At 35.7% G+C, this 14,587-nt stretch overlaps 1 pseudogene; it reads right to left on the reverse strand.

Moving 5' to 3' along the window:
• Positions 1 to 12,196: 12,196 nt before the first annotated feature.
• LOC134376648 (olfactory receptor 5AN6-like) lies at positions 12,197 to 14,092 on the reverse strand (annotated as a pseudogene).
• Between the last annotated feature and the right edge of the window lie 495 nt (positions 14,093 to 14,587).

Raw genomic sequence — 14,587 nt, forward strand, 5'->3', positions numbered from 1 at the left:
ATACAAAAGCACATCAAAAAAGATTATACACCATGATTAATTACAATTCATCCCAGGGATGCATGGATGGCTCAACATATGCAAATTAACAAATATGATACACCACATACACAAAATCAAGGACAAAAACTATAGGATGATCTCAATAGGCACAGAAAAAGGGTTTGATGAAATTCAGCATCCCTTCCTAATAAAGACTCTCATCAAATTAGGTATAGAAGGTAGGTATAGCTCAACAAAATAAAAGCCATATATGAAAATCCCACCTCCAACATAATCCTTAATGGGAAAAAGCTTAAATATTTTCCTGTAATAACAAGCATAAGACAAGAATGCCCACTCTCACCACTCCTTTTCAACATGGTATTGGTAGTATTGGCCAAAGCACTCAGAGAAGAAAAAGAAATAAACAGCATTGAAATAGGAAAAGACAAAGTCAAATTGTCCCTGTTTGCCGATGACATCATCCTCTATATAGAAAAACCTACAAACTCTAGCAGAAAACTCCTAGAGCTAATAAACAAATTCAGTAAAGTTGCAGGACACATAATCAATGTTCAAAAATCAGTAGCATTTTTACATAACAAAAATAAACAAGCATAAAAGGAAATCAAGAAAACTAACCCATTCACATTAGCTAACAAAAGAATAAAATGCACAGGAATCAATTTACCAATGAGGTAAAAGATCACTGCAATGAGGACAGCAAAACCCTGCTGAAAAAATTAAAGAGGACACCAAAAGATGGAAAGAATTTCCATGTTCATGGGTTGAAAGAATTAACATTGTGAAAATGTCCATACTGCCTAAAGTGATCTAAAGATTCAATGCAATCCCCTTAATGTGGATACCAATGATATTGTTCATAGAAATAGAAAAAACAATCCTAAAATTAATATGGAACACCAAAAGGACACCGAGTAGCCAAAGCAATCCTGAGCAACAAAGTAAATAAATAAAGCCAGAGACATTCCATTTCTTGACTTCAAACTATCCTACACAGCTATACTAACCAAAACAGCATGGTACTGGCATAAATACAGATATGTAGACCTATGGAACATAATAGAGAATCCAGAAACCAAACCTCACATGTACAACAACAATTTCTTGAAATTAATGAAAATACAGAGACATCATACCAAAACCTGTGGGATACTGCAAAAGCAGAACTAAGAGACAAATTTATTGCAACAATTGCTTACATCAAAGGAATGGAAGGACTTCAAATGAATGACCTAACACTATGCCTCAAAGAACTTGAAAAACAACAACAATCCAAACCTAAATGTAGTGGACAGAAAGAAATAATTAAGATTAGAGCAGAACTAAATGAAATAGAGACCCCCCCCCCCAAAATAGAAAAAATCAGCAAGGCAAAAACTTAGTTTTTCGAGAAGCAAAATAAAATAGACAAACCATTAGCTAGGTTAACAAAAAAAAGAGAGAAGACTCAAATAACAAAAATCAGAAATTAACAGGGAGACATTACAACCAATACAACAGAAATACAAAGAATCATTAGAGACTATTATAAACAACTGTATGACAACACATATGAAAATCTGGAAGATAAGGATAAGTTTCTAGACACATACAAACTACACAGACTGAACCAAGAAGACATAGCAAACCTGAACAGACAAATAACAAGCCACAGAACTGTATCAGTAGTCAGCAATCTTCCAACAAAGAAAAATCTGGGACCAGATGGCTTTAAAACTGAATTCTATCAAACTTTTAAAAAGGAGTTAATATCAATTCTCCTAAACTATTCAAAATAATTGAAACAGAAGCTTCTCTACCAAACTCATTCTAAGAGGCCAACATAAGTCTGATACCAAAACCAGATAAAGACACAAAAAAATGAAAGCTACAGGCCAATATCCTTGATGAAACTTCATGCAAAAATTCTCAACAAAATATTAGCAATCAGAATACACCAACACATTAAAAAATTATACACTATGATCAAGGAGGATTCATCCCAGGGATTCAAGGATGGTTCAATGTACAAAAGTTAATAAATGTGATACATCACATCAACAAACTCAAGGTCAAGGACCATATGATTATCTCAATAGACACTGAAAAAGCATTTGACAAAATTCAACATCCCTTCATAATAAAGACTCTTAACAAATTAGGTATAAAAGGAAAGTACCTCAATGCAATAATAACCATTTATGACAAGCCCACTGCCAGTATCATTCTGAATGGGGAAAAACTGAGGGCCTTTCCCTGAAGAACAGGAACAAGACAAGGATGCCCACTCTCACCAGTTTTATTACATAGTACTGGAGGTACTAGCCAGAGCAATCAGGCAAGAGAAAGAAATAAAGGGAATCCAGTGTGGAAAAGACAAAGTTGAAGTGTCTCTATTTGCAGATAGCATGACACTATATATACAAAAACCTAAAGACTCTATCAAAAGACTCCTAGAGCTGGTTAATAACATCAGTAACATTGTAGGTTACAAAATAAATGCCCCCAAATCAGTTGCATTTATATACTCAAATAATGAACTATCAGAAAGAGAAATAAAGAAAGTAAGCCCATTGATAATTGTCACAAAAAAATTAAATACTTAGGGATCATTTTAACCAAGGATGAAAGATCTCTACAATAAGAACTGCAAACTGCTTCTGAAAGAAATTACAGACACAAAAAGATGGAAAGATATTATATGCTCTTGGATTGGAAGAATTAACATTGTGAAAATGTCTGTACTACCCAAAGTGATCTACAGATTTGATGCAATCCCCATCAAAATACCAATGACATTCTTCAAAGAAATGGAAAAACAATCTTAACTTTCATATGGAAACAGGGAAGACCCCAAACAGCCAAAGCAATCCTCAGCAAAAGAGATAAAGGTGGAGGCATAACACTACCTGAATTCAAATTATACTACAAAGCTATAGTAACCAAAACAGCATGGTATTGGCATAAAAATAGACAGACCAGTGGAGCATAATTGATAACCCAGAAATCATCCCTCAGGCTTATAGCCATTTGACATTGGACAAAGGCAACAAAAATCTACATTGCAGAAAAGATGGCCTCTTCAACAAGTGGTGCTAGGAAAATTGGATATCATATGCAGAAGAATGAAACTAGATGTGCATCTCTCACCATATGCTAAAATCAATTCAAAATGGATTAAAGACCTAAGCATAAAACCTGAAACTGTAAAATTACTAAGGGAAAATATAGGTGAAACACTTCAGCAACTAGGTCTCAGCACAGACTTTATGAACATGAGCCCAAAAGCACAAGGAGCAAAAGAAAAAATAAACAAATAGGATTATATCAAACTCAAAAGCTTCTGCACAGCAAAGGAAACAATCAGGAGAGTGAAATGAAAATCTACAGAGTGGGAGAAAATTTTGGCTAACTATGCATCTGACAAGGGATTAATATCCATAATATACAAGGAATTCAAGCAATTACCCAGGAAAAGCACAAATAACCCAAGTAAAAACTGAGCAAAGGAGCTGAATAGATATTTTTCAAAGGAAGGCATACAAATGGCCAACAGGTACATGAAAAAATGTTCAACATCACTAGTCATCAGGGAAATGCAAATTAAAACTACATTGAGATACCACCTCACCCCAGTTAGACTGGCTATAATCAAAATGATGGTGAATGACAAATGCAGGTGAGGGTGTAGAGTTAAGGGAATGCTCCTGCACTGTTGGTGGGACTGTAAATTAGTACAACTATTATGGAAAACAGTATGGAGGTTTCTCAAACAACTACAAATAGTTCTTCCGTACAATCCAGCAATCCCTCTCTGGGTATATACCCAGAGGAATGGAAACCATCATGTCAAAGGGATACCTACACTCCCACATTCATCGCAGTTCTGTTTACAATAGCCAAGACATAGAAACAACCTAAATGTCCATCAATGGATGATTGGATAAGGAAACTGTGGTATATATACACCATGGAATGCTACTCTGCCATAAAAAAAAGAATGAAATACTCCCATTTGCAACAACATTGATAAGCCTAGAGAAACTTATGTTGAGTTAAATAAGCAAAGCACAGAGGGATAAATACCACATGTACTTACTTATAAGTAGAGCTAAGAGAGAAAGAAGGAAGGAAAGACCACAGTGGTGTGTTGGACTTGCAGAGGGAGAGAACATAACTAGGGATACAAAGTAGAGTTGGAGAAAGGGGGAGGGGGAGGGAGGTTGGGGATAATTTGGTTGGGGACACCGAGTACAAATGCAATTTGTGATAATGGGCTTGCCACCAGTACGGATCTGGCCTTCCCAGCTAGGGCACAAGGGGGGACGATCAGCGTTGTATCTCATGAGTATTCATAACTAATGAAAAAAGAAGATAAAACAGAGATAAGAACAGGTAAAAATTTTTTAAAAGATTCCGTTGCATTCCTGTAATAAATAATAATTGGTCATGTTGGATAATTATTTTTCCACATATTTTTTGCTCGTATTTTGTTAAGTTTTTTCTTTTTTTTTCATATATCTTAATAAAGATCATTAGTCTGCAAGAAAAAAAAAAAAGAGCGAAATCCTGTTATTTACAGCAACATAGATGGAACTGGAGACCATTTTGCTAAGTAAAGCAAACCAGGAACAGAAAGACAAATCCGCATGATCTCACTCATTTGTGGAATCTAAAAAAAGAAACAACTACAACAAAAAAAAGTCCTGAAATCATAGAAGTAGAGAGTTGAATTGTGGTTGCCAGAAGCCAGGAAGGGGAAAAGAGAAGGCAGAATGGGGACAGTTTGGTTACCGGGTACAAAATTACAGCAAGGTAAGAGAAACATATTCTAGTGTTCCATTACACAGTAAGATGACTATACTCATGGTCAGCAGCAATACCGGGGGTCTTCAAAAAGTCCATGGAGGGCTGACCCCGTGGCTCACTCGGGAGAGTGTGGCACTGGGAGCGCAGCAGCAGTCCTGCCGCGGATTCGGATCCTATATAGGGATGGCCGGTGCGCTCACTGGTTGAGCGCGGTGCGGATGACACCAAGCCAAGGGTTGTGATCCCCTTACCGGTCACACACACACACACACACACACACACACACACACACACACACACACACACACACACACACACAAAGTCCATGGAAATGTTCATATCCTCTTTTAATTCCATTTTTTCCATGAACTTGTTGAAGTACCCTCATATACTGTGTATTTCAACATAGCTTGAAGAGAAGCTTTTGGATGTTCTCACCACAAGGAAATGATAAATCTGAGGTGATGGATAAGCCAAATATCCTAATTAGATTATTATACCTTGTATGCATATATAGAAACATCTCATTATTCCTCATAAAAATGAACAATTATTATGTCAGTGAAAAATAAAAAATCGTAAATAAATGAAAAAGAAAGGTCTCTACAAAAATTTATTTTCCATTTTTATATAATTTAATTTCATTCATTATTTTATTTTACATTTCATTGGAATGTAAATTAATGCTTTACAATTAAAAATAACTAAGAGAAATAAAGAAATAGGTGAAGAAAAGAATAAGGCTGTGTGGCATCCTAGTGATCCTGGAGGAGCGGGTCTGAGTAGGCCCAGTGGGTGGCCTCAACCCAGCCTGTCCTCTTCCAGGTTCTAGACTTCACCACAGGAAAAAATTCAAAAGCAAAGTAGCAATAGAAAGTGAGAATACTCTATTGTGTATCCTTCTAGGCATTCTTTAGATCAGTGTTTTTCAAACTTCAGGATGCTGCTCATGGGTGGACTGGGAAGTTAATTTAGTGAGTTACAGCTAGCATTAAAAAAAAAAAGGAAATACGCTAGTATAAAGTGGAAAACATTGTATAGCATTGCACACAGAAAGGATAACTATTAGTCTGTGAAAATATTTTAAGTACTTTTATATATGCAGTTGTGTATTGGACCAAGATGTACAATGTACTTATTAATGTGGATCATGTAAATGTTTGAGGTGATGGATATGCTCATTACCCTATTTTGATCATTAAACAATATATACATGTATCAAAACATCACCTTGTACCCCATAAGTATGTACAATTATTATGCCAATTAAAAATAAAACTAAAGAAAATAAAGTCAATCACGTAAAGAAGAAGAAAAAAAAAAGAATATGTTTAATGTAGGAAATAGGAGGTACAGATTTCACAGAGACTGTGGCTTAGTTTCAGAGACTGAGCAGGGCCTACACCAAATTTAACCCAAAAGTAAGAAATACACTCTTAAAGTTCAGTGGAATGCAGGCTAGCTCAAGAAAGTGAGCAGCCATCTGCTAAAAGTAAGCTTAACACAAAAGTAAAGCATACGATCTCTTAGATTTTGTTCTTGTTTTATTTCCTTTGTTCTTCTCTACCTGGGTTATTTTGAAAAGACCATATTCAAGATCAGAAATACTTTCTTCTTCTTGCTCTAGCCTGCTGTTTTAATTCCCAGTTGTGTTTTTTATTTCATTGAATGAAGATTCAGCTCCAGTATCTCTGATATATTCTTTTTCAAAGCATTAATCTGTTTGTACATTTTCTCCTTTAGATCTTGGATACTTTTTCTCATTTTGTTGTGTCATCTGAGTACTCCTGTATCTCATTGAGTTTCCTTAAGAATGTTGCTCAGAATTCCTTTTCAATCATTTCTAAGACTTCCTGCTCTATATGGTCTGATACTTGAGAAATATTATATTCCTCTGGTAGTGTCATATTTTCTTGGCTGTTTTCTTTTTTCATATCTCTAGCACCTTTACATTGGTGTCTAGTCATTCGGTAGAGCAGTTGCTTGTTCTAGTACTCCAGAGTGGGCTTTGATGAGAGGGGGTTCCTCTTGTAGATGTATTTCATGACTATCAGCGAGTGGAGTGTTTGAGCATTGGTTCTAGGTAGATACAGTAACATAGAACAAAAAATGAATAAAATAAAGCCAGAGGCATAACAGTTCCTGGCTCAAATTATACTAAAAGCTACAGTAACCAAAACAGCGTGGTACTGGCATAAAAAGAGACACATGCACCAATGGAACAAAATAGAGAACTCCAGAATTAACCCACATACTTACAGCCAGTTGATATTTGATGAAAAGCACCAAGAGCACACACAGTTGGGAAAAGACTACCTCTTCAATAAATAGTGCTGGGAAACCTAGACAACCACACGTAGAAGAATGAAACTTGACCCGTACCTCTCACCATATACCAAAAACAACTCAAAATGGATTAAAGACTTAAATATGTATACTAAACCTATAAAATCTTAAAAGAAAACATAGGGGAAACACTTTAGTAAGAAGGAATGGGCAAAGACTTTAGGAATATGACCCCAAAAGCAGAGACAACAACAACAAAAATAAACAAATGGCATTATATCAAACTACAAAGCTTCTGCACAGCAAAAGAAACAATTAATGGAGCAAAAAGACAACCTACAGAGTGGAGAAAATATTTACAAACTATTCATCTGACAAAGGATTAATATCCAGAATATACAAGGAACTCAAACAACTTAACAGTAAAGTGGGGAGAGGGAGGGGGTTAAGGGAGGAATTGGTAAAGGGCCACAAAAATTAATTACAATGCGTAGTGTGAAATACAGTAATTTTCTTGATTTGAACATCACATATTGCTCACTGGTATTAAATGCTGTACCTCACACATATGTGCAATTATATCCCTAAAAAGAAAAATCAATAAAAAAAAAAAAAAGGAAAACATACAAACTTCAGCTAGAAAAATGCAGGTTGGCCCCAGGAAAGTGAGCAATAACTCCACCTTCTGTCGGGATTCCACTTTTATAACTTTGCTTTCTAATATATAATCATGCTACCTGATGAATATTTAAGGGGATGGTTCCCAGATATGTAAAATACTCTTGAACATGATCAACTGGTCTCCTTTTAGGGCACATTCATTGGTCAAATTCTGTCAATTGCACAGAGCATATTCAAGAGTATTCTGTGCTCTTTAGCACTCCTAATGAAAGGTCATTCAAAGGATAAACTCGCTTCCACTGAGCCTGTTTCTTCACTGGGGTCATATAAGCCTATATAAATTCCTTTTACTGAGCATGCTCAGATACCAGATTTGCATCAGTCTTCCCCTTTTGGCCTCAATCTCCGTGTGTTGGTACCAAAACCAGTTGTAACCACCAACAATAAATCTTCTCGAAGGGAAGGCCTAGAGGAGGAACCTGAAACCTTGGAGAGTGGCTTGAGACCCAGATGTGTTTCTTGAATTATGAACCCAAGGAATCTGTGCACCTCCTATCTCACTATGTCCTTGCCATTTTTTAAAATTTAGTTTTAGTTTATTTTTAATTGACAAATGTATTTTATGGGGTACAAAGTAGTATTTTGATGGATGTGTACAGTATTTGTCTCCATGCCTGGCTTATTTCACTTAACCTAATGTTCTCCAGTTCCAACCATGCTGTTGCAAATGGCAGAATTTTGGGTTCTTTTTCTTTATGCCTGAATAGTATTATATTGTGCGTGTATATCATATTTTTGAAATCTGATCATCTGTTTATAGACACTTAGGTTGATTCCATATTTAGGCTACTGTGAATAATGCTGCAATGAACACAGAAGTACAGACACCCCTTTGGCATGCTGATATCATTTACTTTGCCTATATGCCCAGTAGTGGGTTTGATGGATTATTTGTTTATTCTATTTTTAGTTTTTTGAGGAAACATCATTGGGTTTTCCACCATGGCTGTACTAATTTACACTCCTACCCACAGTGTTTAAATGTTCCCTTTTCTCCACATTCTTGCCAACATTTGTTCCTTTAGCTTTTTGATAATAGCCAATCTAACAAGTCTAAGGTGATATCTCGTGGCTTTAATTAGCATTTTTATAATAATTACACCTTAAGCATTTTTCATAAATATGTTGGTCATTTGTATGTCTTCTTTTAAAAAATGTCTGTTCAACATCTTTGCCCATTTTTATAGATTTATTGTTTTCTTGATATTAAATAGCTCGAGTTCCTTTTTACTTTGAATATTAGTCCCTTATCCAATGTATAATTTCTAATTAGGTTTTCTCAATCGATAGATTGTCTCTTCACTCTGTTGTTTCCTCTGCTGTGACTTCATTTGTCTTTTTCTGCTTTTCCTACTTGCGCTTTTGTTGTCATATCCAATAAATATCTGCCTAGGCCAATGTCATAAGGCTTTCCCCTATGTTTTCTTCTGCTGGTTTTATGGCTTTGGGTCTTACTTTTAAGTCTGTAATTCAATTTGATTTGATTCTTATACAGGGGATGAGATGAGTCTATTTTCATTGCTCTGTTTGTGTTTATGCACTTGCAAAAGCTGGATATTTCCATACCATTTATTGGAGAGACTGTCCTTTTCCCAATGTGTGTTGTTGGCACCTTTGTCAAAAATCAATTGACCATAAATGTGTGGGTTTATTTCTGGGCCCTCTGTCCTATTCCATTGGTCATTGTGTCTGTCTTTATGCCAGATGCCAGAACTATGCCATTTTAGTTACTAGAGCTTTATATTACATCTTGTTTGTTTTTTTCCCTAAGTAATAGATTTTTTTAGGGAAGTTTTAAGTTTACATACAAATCGAGTACAAAGTAGATATTTCACATACCACCATACTCTCTCCACACAGTTTCTCCTATTATTAACAAATTATATAAGTGTGGTACATTTGCTACAATTATGAACCAATAATGTTATTATTAACTCAATATTACATTAGTGTTCTGTAATATATTTTGAAATCTGGAAGTGTAAGGCCTCCAGCATTGTCCCTTTTGGTCAAGATTGTTTGGCTGTTCTGAGCCTTTTGTGGTTTCATGCAAATTTTAGAATTGTTTTTTTCTGTTTCTGTGAAGAATGACACTGGAATTTTTATACGGATTGCATTAAATCTGTAGATTGCTTTGGACAGTATGAGCATTTTAACAATACCAATTTTTTCAATTCATGAACACATTTATTTGTGTCTTCAATTTCTTCAATAATGTTTTATAGCTTTCCATATACAGTTCTTTCACCTCTTTCGTTAAATTTACCTCAGAGGTTTTTTTTTTTTTTTTTGCTATTGTAAATGGAATTGTTTTCTTGATTTCTTTTTCAGACAATTCATTGTTAATACATAGAATTGCTACTGATTTTAGTAAGTTGGTTTTTTATCCTGAAACTTTACTGTATTTGTTTATCAGTTCTAACAGTTTATGATTGAATCTTTGGGATTTACTATATACAATATCATGTGGTGAGCAATCAGAGATAATTCCCCTTCATCCTTTCCTGTTTGGGTGCCTTTTATTTCTTTTGCCTGATAGCTCTGCCTAGGACCCCCAGTACTATGTTGAACAGAAGTGGTGAGAGTGGGCACATTTGTCTTCTTGAATTTAAAGGAAAAGACATCAACTTTTCACTGTTGAGTGTAATGTCAGCTGTGGGCTTGTCATACATGGCCTTTATTGTGTTAAGGTATGTTCCTTCCACACCTAATGTGTTGAGAGTTTTTATCATGAAAAGATGTTGAATTTTGACAAATACTTTCCCTGCATCTATTGAGATGATCATGTGGTTTTTGTCTTTCTTTCTCTTAATCTGGTATATTACATTTATTGATTTGTGCATGTTGAACCAAACTTGCATGCCAGGAATAAGTCTGACTTGATCATGGTGAACGATTCTTTTAATGTACTGTTGAATATGGCTTGCTAGAATTTTGTTGAGGATTTTGCATCTGTGTTCATCAGTGATATTGGCCTGTAGTTTTCTTTCCTTGTAGTGTCTTGGTTTGTCTTTGCTATTAGGGGTGATCCTGTCTCATAAAATGAATTTGAGTGTATTCACTCCTCTTCAATTTTTAGAGTAGTTTGAATTAAAAAATGTGTTAGCTCTTCTTTAAACGTTTCATAGAATTCAGCCATAAAGCCATCAAATCCTGAGCTTTGATTGTTTGTTTGTTTGTTTGTTTATTTTGATGGGAGACTTTTAATTCCTGATTCCATCTTCTTACTGTCCTTTAGATTTCCAGTTTCTTTGTGACTCATTCTTAGTATGTTATACATTTCTAGGAATTTATTCATTTCTGTTAGGTTGTTCAATTTATTGGTATATAATAGTTCATAGTAATAGTTGCATGATCTTTGTATTTCTGTGTTATCATATGTAACACCTTCTCTTTCATTTCAGATTTTTTTATTTGAGTCTTCTGCTTTTTTCTTAATTAGTCCATTTAAGGTTTTCTCAATATTGTTTATCTTTTTAGAAAACTAACACTTAGTTTTGTTGATCTTTTCTGTTGTGTTGTACTTTTACTGCAATGAGGCTAAGGTCTCTGGGACTTGAATCCTGCCTCTCTAGACGCATATGACAACTATGATTTCTGAGGTCTTGCATGGTCTCTAGAAAGGTAGCATCACGTATGCTCCAGGCCCACCTATTCCCAGAAATTGCTGACTTTGACTTCTTTATAGCCTCAAGAAATATGAGCAATCATTAACCTACAAGTGACCCCTTCCCACTACCATCCTTGCCTTCTGTTCTTTTTCCACAAATGACTTCCTTCCCCAGGCTCAAGGGCCAGGGTTATAGGAACAAGGTCATCTGGGAGTAAACACAGACAAATACTGCCCACCTCCTGCTCTCTCTCTCTCTTTTTCAATCTCTTTCTTCATTTCTCTTCTTTTTTTCTCTCAATTTCTCTCTTCTCACTCACACACTCTCATTCTGTGTCTCTGCTTAAGACCAAAGTTATGAAATGTTCCTTTTAAACTTATTTTTAATAATCATATATTTAATTTTATACATTATTTGCTTTTATTTTTATTAGAATGCAAATAAATGTTTAACATTTAAGAAATTTTAAAAAATAAAATAAATCAGGGAAGAAAAAACAGGTTGTGCTGTGTCCTAAGTTCTCATCATTTCTTGACGTATAGTATCTACTGGCATCTCTGTTTTCAAAGATATAATCACCTTTAAGGTTTAATCTACCTGGGCTCTAATCACAAAAACTGGATTTCTAAATGCTATTTAATGTTGGTGGCACTGCTGAGACACATTACCTGGTGGGGGCAGCTAAACACAATGACAACAAAAATCAAGGAAGCCAGGTTCCCACTTTTCTTTACCTCATTATTCTTGTGATCTACAAATAGTCACATACATATCTTACTTCCATTTTCCTTATAGCAATAATAATAGCTGCCCAATTTTTATTCTCAGTGAGATAAATGTGCCACCTTTTTATCTGTCAACCTTTTGAGGGCCTCTTTGATATTCTTGCTCTTCAGACTGTAGATCAGAAGATTTAACACATGATCAACGATAAGACAGAAAACTGGACAGCACCTTGTGCTTTATGGAGTGGCTATAGTTGAAATGCATGTACACAGACAGGGCTGTGCTGTAGTAGAGTGTCACAGCAGCCAGGTGGGAGGGATAGGTGTTGAAGGCCTTGAACTACAATTAAGTGAGGATATTTTCAGAATCAAAGCTGCAATGAAACCATAGCACAAGAGGACAACAAGCAAACAACCTACCTCCCCAAAAGTAGCTACCAGAAAAGCAATCATTTGGCAGATGAAGGGACTGGAGCAAAACTAAGAAAGAACCTGAGGTATGTCACAGAAGAAATGTTGAATGATATTTGGCCCACAGTAGGAGAGATGAAAGCAAGGGACTACATGAACTAAGCTACTGAGAAAACCACTACCATAAGACACAGCAATCATCTTGCAACAGAGGCCAGGGACCATGATGGCTGAGTACTGAAGAGGGCTACCAATGGCAACATACCTGCCATAGGCCATGGCTGCCAAGAGATAGCACTCAGCCAGACCCATCCAGGCAGCCACAAAATACTAAGTGCAACAGGCAACGAAGGAAATTGTTTTCTCATCATTTAAGAAATGTGACATCATCCTTGGGCTGATGGAAAAAGAATAGCAGATATCTATAAATGACAGGGAACTAAGAAAAAGGTACATGGGTGTGTGCCGTTTAGAGCTGATCCTAGTGAGAATAAGACCCAGGTTCCAGATGAGGGTCCCAAGGTAGATGCCCAGGAAGACTGGAAAGAGGATGAGCTGCAGCTCTTTTTCATCTGAAAGTCCCAGGAGAACAAACATGGCCACAGAGGTGTGGTTTCCATCTCCTTCAATAGATGTGCTTGGTGTCACCTGCTGGGAAAAAAAGGAGAGAGAAGGAAATGATTTTATTCTGAAAAAAGAAAAGAGAAATACACTTAATTTTTTTCAGTCAGGCTGCTGGCTAAATATGTAACCTTGAATCATCAAGGTCGAGTTAGTTTGTGCTGTCCATGTACAATCAACAACTGTAACTTTAAAAATCTCTTTAATAAATATTATCACTCTGTCTATGGGGACAAAAGACAATAAATCATGACTATATGATAGCACCTAAAATGTCTTAATTTTATGTTTTCCCATGCCAGGTTTTGCAAATATATATGAGACTTTGGAGATAGGCCAAGTGAGAAAATACTGTCATTTCTCTATATGGTAAAACAGGGACAATTCTGCTCAGACATGGATCTGTTAGTCACTCAATGCTTAGGGACACCCCTGAATTATGCTGGGCCTCTCAGGTAAAATGACGATGCTGGAATGGGTGCTCTTTGCAGTATCTTCAACAATTAACATTCAATTAATCTATAATCAGGAAGTGTTGAAAATTCTATAACTGCCTTTCTCCTTTCATATAGTCTGGAGAGATAAAAGAATAATGCAGCAGGGTGGTGGAAAAAGTCTTATGCGAGAAAGCAGTTTGTAAATGGAAGTGATTTAACCAATGCATTGACTAGGAAAACTCCAGAGAAGTTACAAAATAGATGGTAGAAAGAGCTATTAGGATCCTTCCTTTCCGGTGCATATTTTTTTTCCTCAAATCATTGATATTCATGAGGTATATGTTCTAGGAGAGTGATTCTTAGTGTTCTTTGGGTCAATGACTCTTTTAAAAAAAGCTTTTTGAAACTCTGAACCCTCTACCCAGAAAACTGCAACTACTTACCACTCTTGCATACAGTTTTTGTTTGTTTGTTTGTTTGTTTGTTTGTTTGTTTGTTTGTTTGTTTGATTCTCAATTACCTTCATGTCTACCCTTGTTGTCCACCTTAATAACTTTTCTTCTATGAGGGCGAGTGACTTGAACTCATGTAAAGGTTAAGATACTTAAGCAATTACATGGGGATTAGAGAACTGAGGCAGAATTTTGGGAAGTTCGTTTCTTTTTCCACATTGTAGCCAGTTCAGGGAAAGTAAAGCACTGACTTTCAGGCCAAATGGTAACTAAACAAAATTTTTTAGTTATATTTAGTAAATTTAGTAAAGCTATTTTTAGTAAATTTCATACATTTTTAGTAATTTAGTAAATATTTCCATGATTTTTGTATCAGCCACTATGACTTCTCTTGAAGATACTATAGCTGTCATTCTCTCTAGGTAGTCATTAGAACATCCCCTAACCCAGACATGTTTTTATTCAGATCAACTCAAGTTATAAACAAAATCATTAGAAGGCTTGAGAAGTGGAAGAAGCTGTCAAATATAGCTTGGGAGTTTTTTTAAAGGTAGAAGTGCAAAGATTGA

Source organism: Cynocephalus volans, chromosome 4, assembly GCF_027409185.1.
Source record: "Cynocephalus volans isolate mCynVol1 chromosome 4, mCynVol1.pri, whole genome shotgun sequence".
NCBI lineage: Eukaryota > Metazoa > Chordata > Mammalia > Dermoptera > Cynocephalidae > Cynocephalus > Cynocephalus volans.